The sequence below is a fragment of the Ovis aries genome, chromosome 2 (genome assembly GCF_016772045.2).
Source record: "Ovis aries strain OAR_USU_Benz2616 breed Rambouillet chromosome 2, ARS-UI_Ramb_v3.0, whole genome shotgun sequence".
Taxonomy (NCBI): domain Eukaryota; kingdom Metazoa; phylum Chordata; class Mammalia; order Artiodactyla; family Bovidae; genus Ovis; species Ovis aries.
Genome location: NC_056055.1, coordinates 164,675,869 through 164,694,155, shown reverse-complemented (window position 1 = coordinate 164,694,155; position 18,287 = coordinate 164,675,869). Strand labels below are relative to the sequence as shown.

General features: G+C 35.7%; 1 long non-coding RNA gene across 2 annotated transcripts in view; it reads left to right on the top strand.

Annotated features, from left to right (window-relative positions):
• The window catches only part of LOC132659319 (uncharacterized), a 293,314-nt gene extending 275,641 nt beyond the window's left edge, over positions 1-17,673 (top strand). For both annotated transcript variants that reach the window (XR_009599611.1, XR_009599612.1), the window contains 2 exons: positions 11,192-14,858; positions 17,262-17,673. This is a non-coding gene — a long non-coding RNA (uncharacterized LOC132659319). The remainder of the gene's footprint in view (positions 1-11,191; positions 14,859-17,261) is intronic.
• The last annotated feature ends 614 nt before the right edge of the window (positions 17,674-18,287 follow it).

Sequence of the window (18,287 nt, the reverse complement as noted above, 5' to 3'; positions counted from 1 at the left end):
TAAGTTCAGTGTTGCCAACCCAAACAAAGTATAATCAGCGATGATCCGAGCAGACCAAGCTGTCTAGCACCATACAATGTATCTGCATACTAATTTCCAAATTCCCTCACATTTCCAGAGAACTAATGGGATCATTTTCATTCTGTTACAGCAACTCAACAGTTACTGAATCACCATCTGTGTTTTCGTTAACCTGAATCAGATATGAATTCTGTTATTGCAAGGTAGAGCAGCTTGTTTAATGATTCTTAATCTTTTCTTTAATTAAATCATGCAGCCAACCTGAAAAATCTATCTTAATGCAAATTAGGAGCTTTTTTGGCATTCGCTTACAGTAATGCACTAATAAGGTTAATTTATGAAGGTTCTCTTCCAGTCTGTACAGATGATATTTGTTCACTGCATATTTTTAGCATATTGTCCCTTTTTGTAATATTTTAAGTAATAAAAACATAGCTATTTTTCACTTACACAAATGAGAGATACTGTAAGCAGCACTCTGTTAACCAAAACTAAGTACAAAAAATATAAAGAATTCTACATAAGATAATTCATTTTGTTGAGTTTCAAATGCCAATTCTCTGGAAATAACTGTCTCTCTCTAATCATTTTCTTTTTTCTTAGATATATGAAAAGGCAGAGAACTGAATAATTAGAGGAGCACTTACCTTGAACATTTTTTTTCCTTTTGGACATTAGTAATATAAACAGTAAATAAAATAGTATAAAATTATCCTATCAAAACTTTGCAGTTACATACTTATTACAAGTTATATTTTGAAAATTTAAAAATATCTCATCTACATGATATTTTCAATTAGGTATTATAATAAATATTTCTTGTAATGCTACATTCAGTATAAATACACAATCATGGAGCTGGAATAGATTATAAGAAATAGCTCAGGATAAAACAAATAGCAGCTTGTAAGAACAGTGGGATTAAAAGTTAATGAATGAAAGAATAACACTAACTTTACTATTCTCATATTTACAAATGGGGCTTTTCTTTATGATAGTTAGCCACTGTATGAATTAGTCTTCTCTAAATTTAGATTTAGCATTTGAATAATGACAAAGATGGTTATGTAGAAGGCAATGGCACCCCACTCCAGGACTCTTGCCTGGAAAATCCCATGGACGGAGAAGCCTGGTGGGCTGCAATCCATGGGGTCGCTAAGAGTCAAGACACGACTGAAAGACTTCACTTTCACTTTTCACTTCCATGCGTTGGAGGAGGAAATGGCAACCCACTCCAGTGTTCTTGCCTGGAGAATCCCAGGGACGGGGCAGACTGGTGGGCTGCCGTCTATGTGGTCGCACAGAGTTGGACACAACTGAAGCGACTTAACAGCAGCAGCAGCAAAGATGGTTAAAGAAAGAAAATGAAGTCGCTCAGTTGTGTCCGACTCTTTGTGACCCCATGGACTGTTGCCTACCAGGCTCCTCTGTCCATGGGATGTTCTAGGTAAGACTACTGGAGTGGGTTGCCATTTCCTTCTCCAGGGCATCTTCCTGACCCAGGGAATGAACCCAGATCTCCTTCATTGTAGGCAGATGCTTTACCATCTGAGCCAACAGGGAAGATTAATTAAGGCAGAATACAAATAATCTGCCTAAATTTGTTATGGTAAGCATACGAATTTGAGAGTAACATATATGCTAAGCATATTATACACATATACATGTAGTGATGTGAATATAAACAGGACATCAGTTCAGTTCAGTTGCTCAGTCATGCCCGACTCTTTGCAACCCCATGAATCGCAGCATGCCAGGCCTCCCTGTCCATCACCAACTCCCGGAGTTCACTCAGACTCACGTACGAGTCAGTGATGCCATCCAGCCATCTCATCCTCTGTTGTCCACTTCTCCTCCTGCCCCCAATCCCTCCCAGTATCAGAGTCTTTTCCAGTGAGTCAACTCTTCGCATGAGGTGGCCAAAGTACTGGAGTTTCAGCTTTAGCATCATTCCTTCCAAAGAAATCCCAGGGCTGATCTCCTTCAGAATGGACTGGTTGGATCTCCTTGCAGTCCAAGGGACTCTCAAGAGTCTTCTCCAACACCACAGTTCAAAAGCATCAATTCTTCGGCGCTCAGCTTTTTTCACAGTCCAACTCTCACATCCATACATGACTACTGGAAAAACCATAGCCTTGACATAGTTGTCCTTAAAATCTTTAATTTATTGGAAGAATTACTAACTCACAAGGTTTTTGGATGTGACTTCAAGTAGCTGGCAGTATCTTCCTTACCTGCCTGTGTGTATGCTAAGTCACTTCAGTCATATCTGACTCTTTGCAAACCTGTGGACTGTAGCCCACCAGATGAGATTCTCCAGGCAAGAATAACAGAGTGGTTTGCCATTCCCTCCTCCAGGGGATCTTCCCGATCCAAGGATGATACCCACATCTCTTCCATTTCCTGCACTGCCAGGCAAGGTTTGGCTAACTAGCATGATTGTATACTAGTTATTCACTAAGAATGAACTAATCTTTTAAAAGATTACTAATAACTTCTACCCCATGTTACATTTCGAAATATCCTACAATAGAATGCATTTAACCTATGAAATAAACTGTATAACTTGCTTTTTGTTTTGACCTCACCTCTCTCCATGATATATAGACTCAATTCCTAAATAGTTGTGTGATGAAATATATTACAACTTGTTTCTTTAGAACGTAATTGGGTATAGGTTATTTCCAAAAGGAAATTTTATTTAGGTGGAAAATTAAAAATTTTTTAAAATAAGTTTTAGGTGATTTCATTATGGAATTCTGTAATATGAGTATGTCATTCATCCCCCAAAGCACTGGAATAAGGTTTAAGTAAAAGAGGAGTGCTGTGGCCTTAAACAAAGTAATAAATTGTAATGCAAATCTTGACCTGTGGGTTTATATCTACTAGACTTTGAAAAGATAAAAACAAACTGATTAATGAGGTAACAAATATATTATTGCCTTTAACTTCCAAAGTCCAGTATGGCTGTTGACTATATTATACCTCTAGGTTAAATTCATTCCAGAGGGAATTGGGCCCAACAGAAAGCATCAGTCATTTAGAGAATAATGATATAGCTTAATTATATTAGAAGCAAAGCAAGACACCAGTGTTCAATTGGCACTAGCAAGCAGGATAAAGTATTTCAAATACTTTGGGTCAGAGATTAGAAGATATATTAAAGATGTTCTTGATATGAGTGAGGTCCTCTTATTTGAACCAGATGACACAGAAATAGTTTTATCTAAGAAATTTGTAAGTTACATTGGCTTTTTATTTCTTTGAGGCAGAATCTATAAAATACTGAATTATTACCTTACAGTAAAGCTGCTATTTTAAGAATTTTAAACTAATATTGACTGCTGTCAGATCAGTTTCTAGATTTATTGACCTTAGAAGTAAATATAAACTGAGGTGAAGGCGAGGTCAGATCAATATTTATCTTGTGAATCAATAGATTCTGATATTACCAAAATTGAAGCTCGATAAATATATAAGGTTGGTACAGAGAAAACTTATCAGAAAGTTTAGTTTTGAAATTTCCTTAGCAAAATTGATTTGCCAGTTTTAAATATGTGATTTTATCATGCCATCAGGGTATACAGAAGAAAATAATTCTGCATAGTAGTCCTGAGAACTTAAACTATATAATAGACATTGGCAACCTTCCTGTGTAGAGTCTTCTCTTGTGTTGCTGGAAGAGGGTGTTTGCTATGACCAGTGTGATCTCTTGGCAAAACTCTGTTAGCCTTTTCCATGCTTCATTTTGTACCTGGCCAAATTTGCCTGTTACTCCAGGTATCTCTTAATTTCCTACTTTTGCATTCCAGTCCCCTATAAAAAAAAGGACATCTTTTTTGGGTGTTAGTTCTAAAAGGTCTTATAGGTCTTCATAGAACCATTCAGTTTCAGCTTCTTTAGCATTACTGGTTGGGGCATAGACTTGTATTACTGTGATATTGAATGGGGTGGCTTGGAAATGAAAAGAGATCACTCTGTCATTTTTGAGATTGCACCCAAGTACTGCATTAGGTGGCTTAAAACTCAACCTTTGAAAAACTAACATCATGGCATCAGGTCCCATCACTTCATGGCAAATAAACGGGGAAACAATGGAAACAGTGACAGACTTTATTTTGGGGGGCTCCAAAATCACTGCAGATGGTGACTGCTGCCATGAAATTAAAAGACACTTACTCCTTGGAAGAAAAGTTATGACCAACCTAGACAGCATATTAAAAAGCAGAGACATTACTTTGCCAACAAAGGTCCATCCAGTCAAAGCTATGGTGTTTTCCAGTAGTCATGTATGGATGTGACAGTTGGACTATAAAGAAAGCTGAGCACTGAAGAATTGATGCTTTTGAACTGTGATGTTTGAGAGGATTCTTGAGAGTCCCTTGGACTGCAAGGAGATCCAGCTGGTCCACCCTAAAGGAAATCAGTCCTGAACATTGGAAAGACTGATCCTGAAGCTGAAACTCCAATACTCTGGCCGCCTGATGTGAAGAACTGACTCAATGGAAAAGACCCTGATGCTGGGAAAGATTGAAGGCAGGAGAAGTGGATGACAGAGGATGAGATGATTGGATGGCATCACCAACTCAATGGCCATGAGTTTGAGTAAACTCTGGTGTTGGTCATGGACAGGGAGGCCTGGAGTGCTGCAGTTTATGGGGTTGCAAAGAGTTAGATACGACTGAGTAACTGAACTGATAGACTGATAGCGAATGTTTCTGTCTCCATGAGACACATGTTTTTTTTCAATCATATGTTATCAAAGTTCTTTCCTCATTTTACCTCTTATTTACCTGCCTCAGAAAGAAAAAAATTGGAAAATGTTTGCTGAAGAGGAATTTTGTTCAACTTTTGATGCAACATCATTTGAAATGTGGTTTCTGAGATGAACTATAATTGCTTGGTTTACTTGTATCTTCATCTTTATAGCTCCTGTGTACTCCAAGGTACCAATATGTCTTAGTCCATTCAGGCTGCTATAACAAAATATCATAGACTGGGTAGCTTATAAAGAATAGAAACTTCTTTTTAATGGTTCTGTAGGCTAGAAGTCTGAGGTCAGGGTGCCAGTATAGTTGAGTGAGGGCCCTTTCCAGGTTGTAGACTTCTCATTGCATCCTCACAGGATGGAAGTGGGCAAGGGAGCTCTGCTTTCTCTTTTATAAGGATATCAATCTCATGACCTAATTACCCCCAAAGCTTTTTAATGACTAATATCATTGCATTGGGCATTAGGAATTTCAACATATGAATTTAGGGGAAAAATAAATATTCAGACTGTAGCACTTGCATACTGTAACACAAAATTTTAATTTTTTAATTTTTATGCAACTTTAAAGGTTACTTTCCAGTTAGTTATTACAAAATACTGGCTATATTCCCTGTGTTGTACAATACACTGAGCCTTATACCCAAGAGTTTTGTTATCTCCCACTTCCAATCCTTATATTGCCCCACCACTAGTAACTACTAGTTTGTTCTTATATCTGTGCATCTGCTTTTTTTTTAATATCCAGTAAGGCAATGGCATCCCACTCCAGTACTCTTGCCTGGAGAATTCCAGGGATAGAGGAGCCTCATGGGATGCCGTCTATGGGGTCGCACAGAGTCGGACACGACTGAAGTGATTTAACAGCAGCAGCAGCAGCAGCAGTTGTATTTTTTAGGTTCAGCATATGACTTATACCATACAGTTTTTTCTTTCTAACAAATTTCACTTAGCCTAATGCCCTCCATCCAAATCTATCCATGCTGCTACAAACAGCAAAATTCAGTTCTTTTATGGCTGGGTAGTATTCCACTGTGTGTGTGTGTATCTCACACTTGTATTCATTCATCTGTTGATGGACGCTTAGGTTGCTTCCACATCTTGGCAATTGTAAGTAACGCTTCTATGACCACTGGAATGCATGTGTCTTTTCAAATTCATGTTGTTTATTTTTTCAAATATATACTCAGTATATATTTTTCAAATATATACCCAGTATATATTTTTCAAATATATACTAGGTCTTATGGTACATAGAGCCCTGGTGGCTCACACGGTAAAAATCTGCCTACCTATGCAGAAGACTCAGCTTCGATCTCTGGGTTGGAAAGATCCCCTGGAGAAGGCAATGGAAAACCACTCCATATTCTTGCCTGGAGAATTCCATGGACAGAAGAGCCTGACAGGCTATAGTCCATGGAGTCGCAAAGAGTCTGACATGACTGAGCAACTGAACAGGCATGCATGTTAGTTCTATCTTTATTTTTTGAGAAAATTCCATCCTGTTTTTTCCACAATGACGGCACTGATTTACACTTCTACCAGCAGTGTACAAGGGTTCTCTTTTTTCCAAGTAGTTGTCAACATTTGTTATTTGTGTTCTTTTTTATAATAGTCATTCTGATGGATGTGAGTTGATATCTACTGTGGTTTTCATTTGCATTTCCCTGATGATTAGTGATGAGCATCTTTTCATGTGCCTGAAAGCATGAGCACCTTTTTATCTTCATTTCCACTTTAGAAAAAATGTCTATTCAATTCTATTTTCAACTGAATTATTTTTTGATATTAAGTTATATAAGCTGTTTATGTATTTTGAATATTAATACCTTGTTTGCATCATTTGGAATTATTTCCTCTCATTTGCTCTGTTGTATTTTTCATTTTCTTGGTTTCCTTTTCTATAAAAAGCTTTTACAGTTTTTCATTACTTTAATATTTTAATTTTTTGGAGTATAGTTGATTTACGGTGTTGTTAGCTTCAGGTGTACAGCAAAGTAATTCAGTTATATATGTACATATATTCAATATTTTATAGATTATTTTCTCATATAGGGTATCACAGCATATTGAGTATAGTTTCCTGTGCTATACAGCAGATCCTTGCTGGTTATCTGTCTTACAAATGGTAGTGTGTGTGTGTGTGTGTATGTGTGGGTGTGTGTGTGTTCATCTGAAGCTCCTGATTTATCCCTCCCCTGCCACATTTCCACTTTAACTGGAAATTTGGTGACTTTAAGTTTGCTTTCAATATCTCTAAGTCTGTTTATGTTTTGTAAATAAGTTCATTTGTATCCTTTTAAAAAATTTAGATTCCACATATAAGTGGTATTTGTCTTCCTGACTTCAGTTAGTATAATAATATCTTGGTCTATCCATATTGCTGCAAATGGGATTATTTCATTTTTATGACTGAATAATATTCCATTGTGTGTGTGTATATATAGATATACATACATACATACATATATATATATGTATATATGTGTATATATATATATGTGTGTGTATATATATGTGTGTGTGTGTGTATATATATATATATATAATGTAAATCACCGGGCTTCCCGGGTCGTGCAATGCTAAAGAATCCACCTGCCAATGCAGGAGACACAAGAGACATGGGTTTGATCCTTGGGTCAGGCAGATCCTCTGGAGGAGGAAATGGCAACCTACTCCAGTATTCTTGCCTGGAAAATTCTATGGACAAAGCAACCTGGTAGGCTACAGTCCATGGAGTCACAAAGAATTGGACGTGACTGAGCAACTGAGCACACACACACACACACACACACACAAATATTAATATACCACATCTTCTTTATCCATTCCTCTGTTGATATTTAGGTTATGTCTATGTCTTGTCTGTTATGATACAATGAAAACTGGGGTGTGTGTATCTTTTTAGATTATGGTTTTCTCCAGATATATGACCAAGAGTGAGACTACTGGATCATAGGAATAGCTCTGAATTTAGTTTAAGCAAGCTTCATCCTGTCTCCATAATGGCTGCACCAGTTTACAATCTTCCCAACAGTGTGTGTGTGTGTTGGGGCGGGGGGGTCCCTTTTCTTCGCACCCCTTCCAGACTTTTGGTGAAGGTCATTCTAACTGGTGTGAGGTGATACCTCATTGTAGTTTTGATTTTTATTTCTGATAATTAGTGATGTTGACCATCATCTCATGTGTCTCTTGGCCATCTGGATTTCTTCTATGGAGAAATGTCAATTTAACTATTTTGCCCATTTTTTGATTAGGTTGTTTTTTGGATATTGAGTTACGTTAATTGTTTATTTTGGAGATTAATCCCTTCTCAGCCCCTTAATTTTCAGATATGTATTCCCATTCTGTTGGTTTCCTTTTCATTTTGTTTGTGGTTTCTTTTGCTGCACAGAAGCTTTAAATTTAATTATGTCCCATCTGTTTTTTGTTTATTTGTTTGTTTGGTTTTCATTTTGATTATTCTAGGAGGTAGATCTAAGAAGATGTTGCTACAATTTATGTTAACGAGTGTTCTTGTGTTTTCCCCTAAGAGTCTTACAGTGTCCTGGCTTGCATTTAATTCTTTGATCCTTTTTGAGTTTATTCTTATGTAGAATGTTAGAGAATTTTTTTTTAACATGTCACTGTTCAGTTTTCCCAGCACTACTTACTGAAGATACTTTTATTCATTGTATATTCTTGCAACTTTTGTTGTAGACTATTAACCAGAAACGTGAGTTTATTTGGGGGCATTCTGTCCTGTTCCATTGATCTATATTTCTTTTTTTGTGCCAGTACCATACTTTTATGATTATCATAGCTTTGAAGTGTAGTCTGAAGTCAGAGAGGCTGATTCCTCCTGCTCAATTTTTCTTTCTCAGGACTGGTTTAGCTCTTTGGGGTCTTTTGTGTTTCCATGTAAATTTAAAAATTTTTTGTTCTACTTCTGTGAAAATGCCATTGGTAATTTGCTAGAGACTGCAATGAATCTGTAAATTGCCTTGGATAATATAGTCATTTTAACAATATTGATTTTTCTAAATTAAGAACCTGGTATATCCTTCCATCTGTGTCATCTTTTGATTTGTTCATCAACATCTTATAGTTTTCAAAGTACAGGTATTTTTTCTCCTTAGGTAGGTTTATTCCTAGTTATTTTATGCTTTTTAATGTGATGGCAAATGAGATTATTTCCTTAATTTCTCTTTATGATTTTTTGTTGTTAGTGTATAGGTATATAAATGATTTCTGTGTATTAATTTTGTATTGTGCAACTTTACTGAATTCATTGGTGAAGTCTAGTAGTTTTCCAGTAGCATCTTAAATTTCTATGTATAGTATTGTGTCATCTGTAAACTGACAGTTTTACTTCTTTTCCAGTTTGGTTTTCTTTCTCTCTGATTGCCATGGCTAGGATTTCCAAAACTATATTGAACACAAGTGGCAAGTGTGAACATCCCTGTCTTGTTCCTAATCTTTGAGGGAATGGTTTCAGCTTTTAGCCATTGAGAATAATGTTAGCTGTAGGTTTGTCATATATGGCTTTAATTATGTTGAGGTATGACTCCTCTGTTTTCATTTTTTGGAAAGCTGTTATCAAAATGAATGTTGAATTTAGTCAAAAGCTATTTCTGCCTCTGTTGAGATAATCATATGATTTTTATTCTTCACTTTGTTAATGTGGCATATCACACTGATTTGTGGCTTTGGCAGAATCCTTGCATCCCTGGGGTTGATCCCACTTGATTATGGTGTATGATCCTTTTCATATATTGTTGGATTTGGTTTGCTAGTATTTTGTTGAAGATATTTGCATCTATGTTTACCTGTGATATTGACCTGCAATTTTAACTTTAATTAGGTCCCATTTGTTTATTTTTCATTTACTTTAGGAGACAGATCCAAAAAATACTGCTACAATTTATGGTAAAGACTGTTCGCCTGTTTTCCTTTAGTTTTGTAATTTCTTCACTGATGTTAATTAACAAATCTATTATTTCCTCATAATTCCTAATTTCAGATTCTCAAGTCTTCTCAATCCCTCAGGTAAGTTCCAGATAATAAAATGTTAGTCCAGTGTCTATTGAAGGCCACATATGGGTAGGAAAATATGAGTGAAAAATTCACAGAACGTATAATCTGTGCCCTTCACACTCTTTGTTCATCAAATATGGAATGGCAGAGCATCCTAGACACTGAAAAATATGTAGAAAGCATTGTGTAGTTAATTAGGGATTGTTAAATTGCAAAACATGTGCATGAGGCCTAGAGATATGAAGTGTGGTCACATCAGGGAAGACTGTTGAGGTCCTAAATAAAATAAACAAAAAAACCCCAAGAGAACAGAGAAGAGAAGAGATGAATCTTTGTCAGAACATTTTACGAAATGAATATTTTGATTTAGAAAATTATCACGGAAAAATACTTGCAGACAAATTTACAAAATCTTACATATAAATTCTAAGCTGGAATATGACCTTCATTATTACAAATTGTCACATTTTCCCCAGTCAATAGGAAATTTGTCCTTGTCTCAAATCCTGTATCCTAATGACTAAGCTCTTCTCTTCAGTCATACTTCTTTCAGCTTTTGGAGAACAGAGAATGTGATTTATGTATTCATTATACCACCTTCAGTGCCAAGGAAAATACTTTGTGCATAGTAGGTCCTTCTTCAACAAATGTTATTGGTCAAATAAAGCTTCATTGAAAATTTTCATTTCTGTGGTACATCAGTACTGTCTACAACTAGAATTGGTTGTTAATGTATTCCCTGAAAAGTTTCATACGCAGATGTCTATGAAAAAAGATACTGCTGCAGTTCTTAGTTAAACTTGTTTTATTTTTACTCTTTCTTTTGTGTTCCTAAAGCATTTTGGATATGACTCCAATACAACGTACATCACAGTTTAAAGAAATATTTATCTGTCTACTTGCTATACTAGATTATGTTTTTCTGAAGAGAATGGACTGTATTTTCTTTTCTTGGCATCTATGGAAGGAAATGTTAGATCTTAAGTATCTGTGACTCAATCTTTGTTGAAATAGAATCCTTAAATATAGAAAATTGTGATAAATGAGTTATTATAATGAAACAAATTCTACCAAATGAGGAGGGAAAACTTTTAGGACTGCTTCTTTTTGCTGTGAAGACACCTCTTTAATTTGTGAAAAGTAGGAGGGAGATAGAAGACCGTAAATTCTTCAGTTTTTAACATGTCCTCTAATTTTGGTAGATTTTATCAGGTCTTTTGCACATAGCTGATTGACTTTCAAGTACGAAAACAAATTCTCATAGGTTTGCAGGCTAAGTGAAAAAACTTTATATTTTAGTGTGAATGCTAGTAACTTTGAAGTACACGCTTATCTGAATAATCCAAGCATAAACTAACAGGAATTACTTTTTTTTTTTTCCTAAAGAATACAGCAAAGAAGAGACTGGTAAGTGTTAGCAGGTAGAGAGAGGGGACCAAGAAGAAGACAACCATTTCAAGGTATAGAAGTTCATTGTTAACTTGACAGACAGTTCTAATGGACAACATTGAAATGCTTCTTTGAAACTTAGGAGCTATGCTTTACTCAGATGCGAGGATTATGTGTTTTTCAAAGTGTGGTCTGTGAGTAGGGTGACCATATTATCATCCAAACCTAACACTCTCAAGAGTCAAAGGGGGCATTCTTAATATGTTTACCACTAACATTAAGAACGGGCCTCCCTGGTGGCTCAGATGGGAAAGAATCTGCCTGCAATGCAAGAGACCTGGGTTCCATCCCCAGATTGGCAAGATTTCCTGGAGGAAGGCAGAGCAACCAACTCCAATATTCTTGCCTAGAGAATCCCCATGGGCAAAGGAGCCTGTCCTGGTGGGCTACATTCTATGGGGTCGCAAAAAGTCGGACACGACTGAACAGCTAAGCACAGCACAGCATTAAGAAGAATGCTGGGGTAATCCAGTTCAGTTGGGGTAGAGCATCACCTTGAGTAGACCACTTGTAATGGTATTATCTAGGGCATTTTAAAATGTGAATTCCAAGCTCTAGTCTAATCTCACTGCATAAGACAGAATCCCTAAATCTGGACTTGGATTCTGCTTTCTAATAAGTACCCTAGATGGTACAAATGTGCATTTTTATGTTGTGGAAGTTGAAGTTGAAATGATTAGTCAAAAAGGTGAAATTCTACAACCTACCCCTTCATGCTGAGTTCACACTTGCCAGAGACAATTTTACTCCTAACAATACCTAACATGTCAGACTCATGGTTCAGTAAGATTTGAAAGATTTATGATATAAAATTTTATAATGGGGACATGTATTGACCTACAGATCCCCTATTTTATAATTATGGTCCATAAAATCAAGCTAAGATGAATTCTAGCCTTCATACAAATTTAGATGCTTATGCTATATACCACCAATGCCTCCTGGTGACACCCCCTTCTCCCGCAAAGAATATTACTCCCAATCCCTAGGATCCTCAAAACAGTAACTATACAATGGAAAAAGACGAAGTTTCTGCCCTTAAAAAATAAGGAAAAAAACATAATCTTGAAAGCAAGTATTTTAAAATCACAACTAACTGAAAATACTTCAAGATCACATTAACTTAACATACATTCCAATAGATTCAACTAAAATATCTTTCTCAGAAAATATATATTCTCAGAAAAAGTTTTTCAAAGTCTGTCACTATTGCACATATCACTCACTACAGTGATTTCTATCCTGTAAAAGGCAGAGCACAACATCAACCAGAACCCAAGAAGAATTAAATTTATATTCAACTTTTCCAAAGCATGACTCTTATTGTGCTTTTTTCTAAAGAATGCTTATCTGCCAAGAAATAAGCAAGGGCAGGAACAACCAACTATAACAAGAGGAAGGTTGTTATTTTAGCATCACTTGTGATATATGCAGATTTCTATATTTAAAATGAAAACATTAAAATTACAGCTTAAACGTTTAAGTATTATTTGACCTAAAATAAAGAAATAAATTCACCAGTTGTAGTTTCTCAAAGCTGAAATGACTGTCTCATCTAGAACAAAAAAGGAACCATTTGTTTGATATCATTTTTGATGAATTATTAATTTTATCACAGCTAAGATGATAGCTAATATTAGAACATTGAATTATTAATTTTCAAATGTGCAATAAAAAAGCAGAATAAACATAAACTGAGAAGTGTTTTACGTATGGGTTACATTGCTTACATATTCTATTTAAGAAAAATACCAAAGGAAACAGAAGGAATTAAAAATCTTGTCAACACTTCTGATGAATTCGTTTACTCAGTACTTTCTATGCCACTTTAAAATATAAAGCACAAATAACATTGCATACTGTCTGATAATAAATGTTATTATTGAACACTAAAGATATACATTATCCATATTGCAAATCATCTTTGTGTAGTTCCAAGCAGGATAGTTAAATTACAAAGTGCTAATAAGAGTGAGAAACATCTGTGGTCTTAAAGAATTCACCTCTAATCTTTCCAGGATTACTTTATGGAGAGATGAAAATTGTTTCTTCAGAACAGCTTCCAGTTGGTTTTTTAGCCATTATGTTTTGTCATGACAATTATTCCTGTTATTTCATAGAATAAAACTTACAGAGCCTCCGGTTTTCCTCAACTGTTTAAAGTGGTGAAGTTTCGGTCCAAAAGTAAGGATAGTATCTAAACAGCTCTGTCGCTTTAGGGACCAGTGCTATATCCTGTCAAATACCTTCCCATGAACCTCCCCTGAACTCCTGAGCCTTCAAAGCCTTAACACTCGACTTCTGAATAAGAAAGTGTTTTCTTGGTATTGGTGTCATAAGCACTCCAGCAGTGTATAACAGAATCACTGCTCAGAGCAAAGAGAAAATTATGGAAGATACAGAGGGGAATGTAGACTGATGGATATTTTTAGGACATGATTCCCTCTCAGAAGGAAGAAACCAGTTGTTCATCCCAGAGTTCACAGGATTTAATCTGGATAAAGGGTAATTTTTTTCTATATCCATTAAAATATTTGTTTTAAATTATGCCATTTGTTATTTAGGCACATGGAACAGGGAGTACAAAAAGGAAGACAGCTTCACAGTAGGTAGTTTTTTTTTTTTTTTTCAGTGATGTAGGACTCCAGGTAATAAATAATGACTTACAGCTTTTCTAATTTAGATAAAAATTATTTTAGCCAGATATGCTTTTGTGATAATATTCAAATCAATAATTTTAATCACTTTTTATACTTCACTATTGCTATACATCCGCTACTGAAGGTTCTATGTAACCTGTTAGATTATTTTATCATTTATTCTATCTTGTAATTAAAACATATGCTTTATATATTATAACACATATTAAGTGACAAGCTAATAATCCAGTTCATATATTAAAGGAGAATTAGCTTTTGCTTTCTAAGCCTTCTTACTCTCATCAACTCTGTAAAATATTATATATGCATCTGTTTTATTTAAGATTAAATAACTTGCCCAATATGGCATAACTGGTAAGAAGCTGAGTTAAAATTCAAATGTGTATCTGTGTGGATTTAAATATTTTTTCAGGTAATATATCTCCCTTTTGAAAATTCACAATATATGTTAAATTATTAAATTGTCTGAAAACTCAATATTGTGTGAGTTAACCTAGCACGTGCTGCATTGTCTTTACATAATTCACTAAGTCCTTTGTAAAAACCCCTGAGCTCTGTACTATTACTACTTTTACTCCAAAGGGGAATGAGACTTGAGAAGTGAAGTAAATTTCTGGTCACTAAGAGAACTGGGCTTTGAGCTCAGAATGGTGACTCTCAGCTGTGGTTGGGTATTATACTCATGTGATAGACTATATTGATATAGGCATGTATAACACAACATTCTAAACTGAAAATATTGAAAATTATAGTCAAGAGACTAACGGGTACTGTGGCTCCTGGAGTCATCAGGAAGAAGAGATTTCAGGTGCATCCTTAAACAGAAAGGAGAATTGAATCAACTCCCTTCTAGAGTATGCTGGCTGCTCCCTTCTCCTTGAAAAGACTCATCTTTGAGTCTCAGATCATCTGATTGTCTCACCCAATATCCCTCCATGTTACAGGTATGTTTGTTGTTTGTTTGTTTTTTTTTTTTAACAGATGACATAGGTTCCTCTCTCTTTTTGCTTAAAGGTTTAATTTGTAAGGTTGTTGTCATTTTACCCAATAACACTCCTGACATAATTTCTGAGGATTTCAGTATCCACATAGTCATAGATGATCTTACTCATACCCTGGCCTCTCTATTCCTTGACCATCTCTCTACCACTGACTTTGGCCTCTGGTTTTTTTCAGTTACCCACTCCTAATGTCCTATGTTATATCTTGCTCTTACCTATAACTCAGCTGTTTCTATAATCAGTTCAAACCCTCTCATTCTTGCAGAACCATGGCATAGTCTTAGAGCTAGTTTCTCAGCTCTAACAGTTCTTCAGACACAACCATCACACCATGTTTTCATTTTTCCTCGCTCCCCTAAATCCTAACATATTATCATATGCAACTGAATTCCATAACCATTATCATAAAAATTCCCTTATATATACCCTCATTTTCTTTGCCCTCTTTTCTCCTCCTGCCACTTACTTGACAATTCCTCGATCTTAATTTAAACTCAGGTGAGCCCTTAATGTTGTCAGGCAGTCACACTCCTTTCCTCTAGCGCTTTCATTCTCTCACATTCCTAAATGACTATTTATGACCTTTGCCTCTTTGCTCCATTTCCAACAACTCATCCCCCATCATCACTCACATGGATAACAGCCTTGCTTCCCTATTTTAGTGTGAAATCTGAGCAATCAGAAAAGTACTTCCTGGGACTCCCACTGTGATATTTATTCACTCACTACCTACTCAGTCTTTCCTCTTCTTTCTATGCTCTTGGCTAAGGCCAAACCATTAGATCTCATACCTTCTTGTATAATGAAGGATCTCACACCAAAAATTCTCTATTTTATATACTTATTATATTATATATATTCCATTTGGTCTAATGTGTCACTTAAGGCCAGTGTTTCCGTATTGATTTTTCTGACTGGATGATTTGTTTATTGATGTAATTGGTGTATTTAAGTCCCTTACTATTATTGTGATACCATCAATTTCTCCTTGTATATCTGAGACATGTATATCTGAGATAAGAAGGATACAATAAAATGATCAAGGAATCAGTCCAACAAGATATAAAAGAAATGTAACTATATAACATTATAATATTATTATGACATTATTGTATATATAACAATATAACATACCAAACATAGAAATCTCTGAATACATAAAACAAATACTAATGGAAATATAGGAAGAAATTGACAGCATCTCTCCCCTTTTAAATCATGAATGTTTTTCTCCATTCTGGATCATTTCTAACAAAATACAGACATGCATTTAATTGCCCCACATTTTGTCTAAAAAATAAATGCTTCTTTTTATTTTGCCCTCCAACAACTAGTCCGTTTCTCTATTTTCCTTTACAGCAAAATTCACCAAAGAGATGTCTATATTCACTTTCTCCAGTGTTTTACTCTTTTTCTTTGAACCCACTGCAATCAGGCTTTTACACTCACCTTTCTAACAGAATTGAACAGCAATGACCTTCAAATCTAAATCTGACAGCTAATTTTTAGACTTTATTTTATTGAACCTATCTCTGGCAGTAGGCATAATATTTTCCTTGAAAGACTTTCTTCATTTGACTTCCAGAGCATCATATCTACTAGTTTCTTTTTTTTTCTAACTCAGTAGTTGCTTTTCTTCTATTTACTATGTTGATTTTTCATCTTCAAGACTTCTTTTTTAAACGTCTATTTGTTTCCATCTAAACTTTAGTGACTTTCTGAAGACTTATGGCTTCTAATACTATAAATAGGCTATATATCACCAAATGTTTATGTCCATCCAAGACCTTTCCAGTGTATTACAACTCAATAAATCCAGCTGCATAGTAGATACCTGTCCTTAAATATCTAATAAGCAAATCAATTTTAACACATCCAAATACAGTTCTTCATCATCTCCCAGAAGTCTTGATCTGCACCTTTTTAAATCTCTAAGTATTTAGTTCTTCCTATTACCTAGGACAGATATCTTAAAATTGATCTTGATTTCTCCTTTTCTTCTCAGTCCACATTAAATCAGAAAGCATATCTTATTAGCACTATATTTAAAATAGATCCAGGTCACAGTCAGCCCTATTCTTAAGATTCTAGTCTCATCCCTATCTGTTCTCACACATATTATCTCAGTAACCTTCAAATTGTTTTTCCTTCCTTTGTGCTTGTTTCCTATGGTAGAAATGGCTGTATTTATGTGTATGTTTTACTTGAAAGTAAACGCCCAAACAAGGTCAAAATTTCCCAGATCTATAGCATATAGGTGGAGTCATGTGGATAATTCTAGCCAATACAATGCAAGGTTGTTAATTGTGCAGAACTCATTTTTTATATTCTCTTTTCCTTCTCCAGAAACCATGAAGATGTTTGCAGAAGACCGTTAGATGACAAGGTGGAAAGAATACTGATCCCTGTGTCACTAAATAGAAGAGAGAGATCAAGAAATCTACCCATTCAGAAACATCCACACTGGGATTTGTTATGACAAATGCATATTTTATTAAGTCCCTGAGACTTTGGGATTCTTTGTTACAACAGTTATACTATCTTAGACATTAGATAGTACAGCCTGCTGCTGCTGCTAAGTCACTTCAGTCGTGTCCAATTCTGTGCGACCCCATAGACAGCAGCCCACCAGGCTCCACCGTCCCTGGGATTCTCCAAGCAAGAACACAAGTGGGTTGCCATTTCCTGCTCCAATAGTGCATCCTATTCTCCACCAAATCTGTCAGAATGAACCTAATAAAACATAGGTCAAATGAAATCACTCTTTTCCTCACTTACTTAATGCAGTCACACAGGCTTCCTAACTATTCCTGGAATGCACCAACCACTGCTTCCGTTGCAGGCCTCTTACTCCCTTTTTCCTGTGCCTGGAGTGCTCTGCGGATAATTCTTTGTATGTCTATTCCCTTATCTCTTTAGTCAATCTCTTAGTGAAACTTTCCTTGACCTACTTATTTAAAATGGAATCTAACTTTCACTCTGACATCTTATGTTGCCCTTACTCTTAAGAATTTTCTCCAGAGGAATTGTTACTATGTCACATACTCAATTCTTTGTTGGGTCTGACTCCTAGCACTTATAAGTGTGTCTAGAACATTCCAGGAACCCAGTAAACATTTGTTAAAGAATGACTTAGCTCAACTAATTCATTACATTTTTCATCTTTTCAAGCATTCAACATATATTAGTTCAAAACATGTGGGGTTCTCTGGCCTAGATAACCCTAACCCACTCACATATACATCTTATCCTTTTGAAGGTGAAGTCGCTCAGTCGTGTCCGATTCTTTGCGACCCCGTGGACTGTAACCTACTAGGCTTCTCCAAGCAAGAATACTGGAGTGGATTGCCATTTCCTTCTCCAGGGGATCTT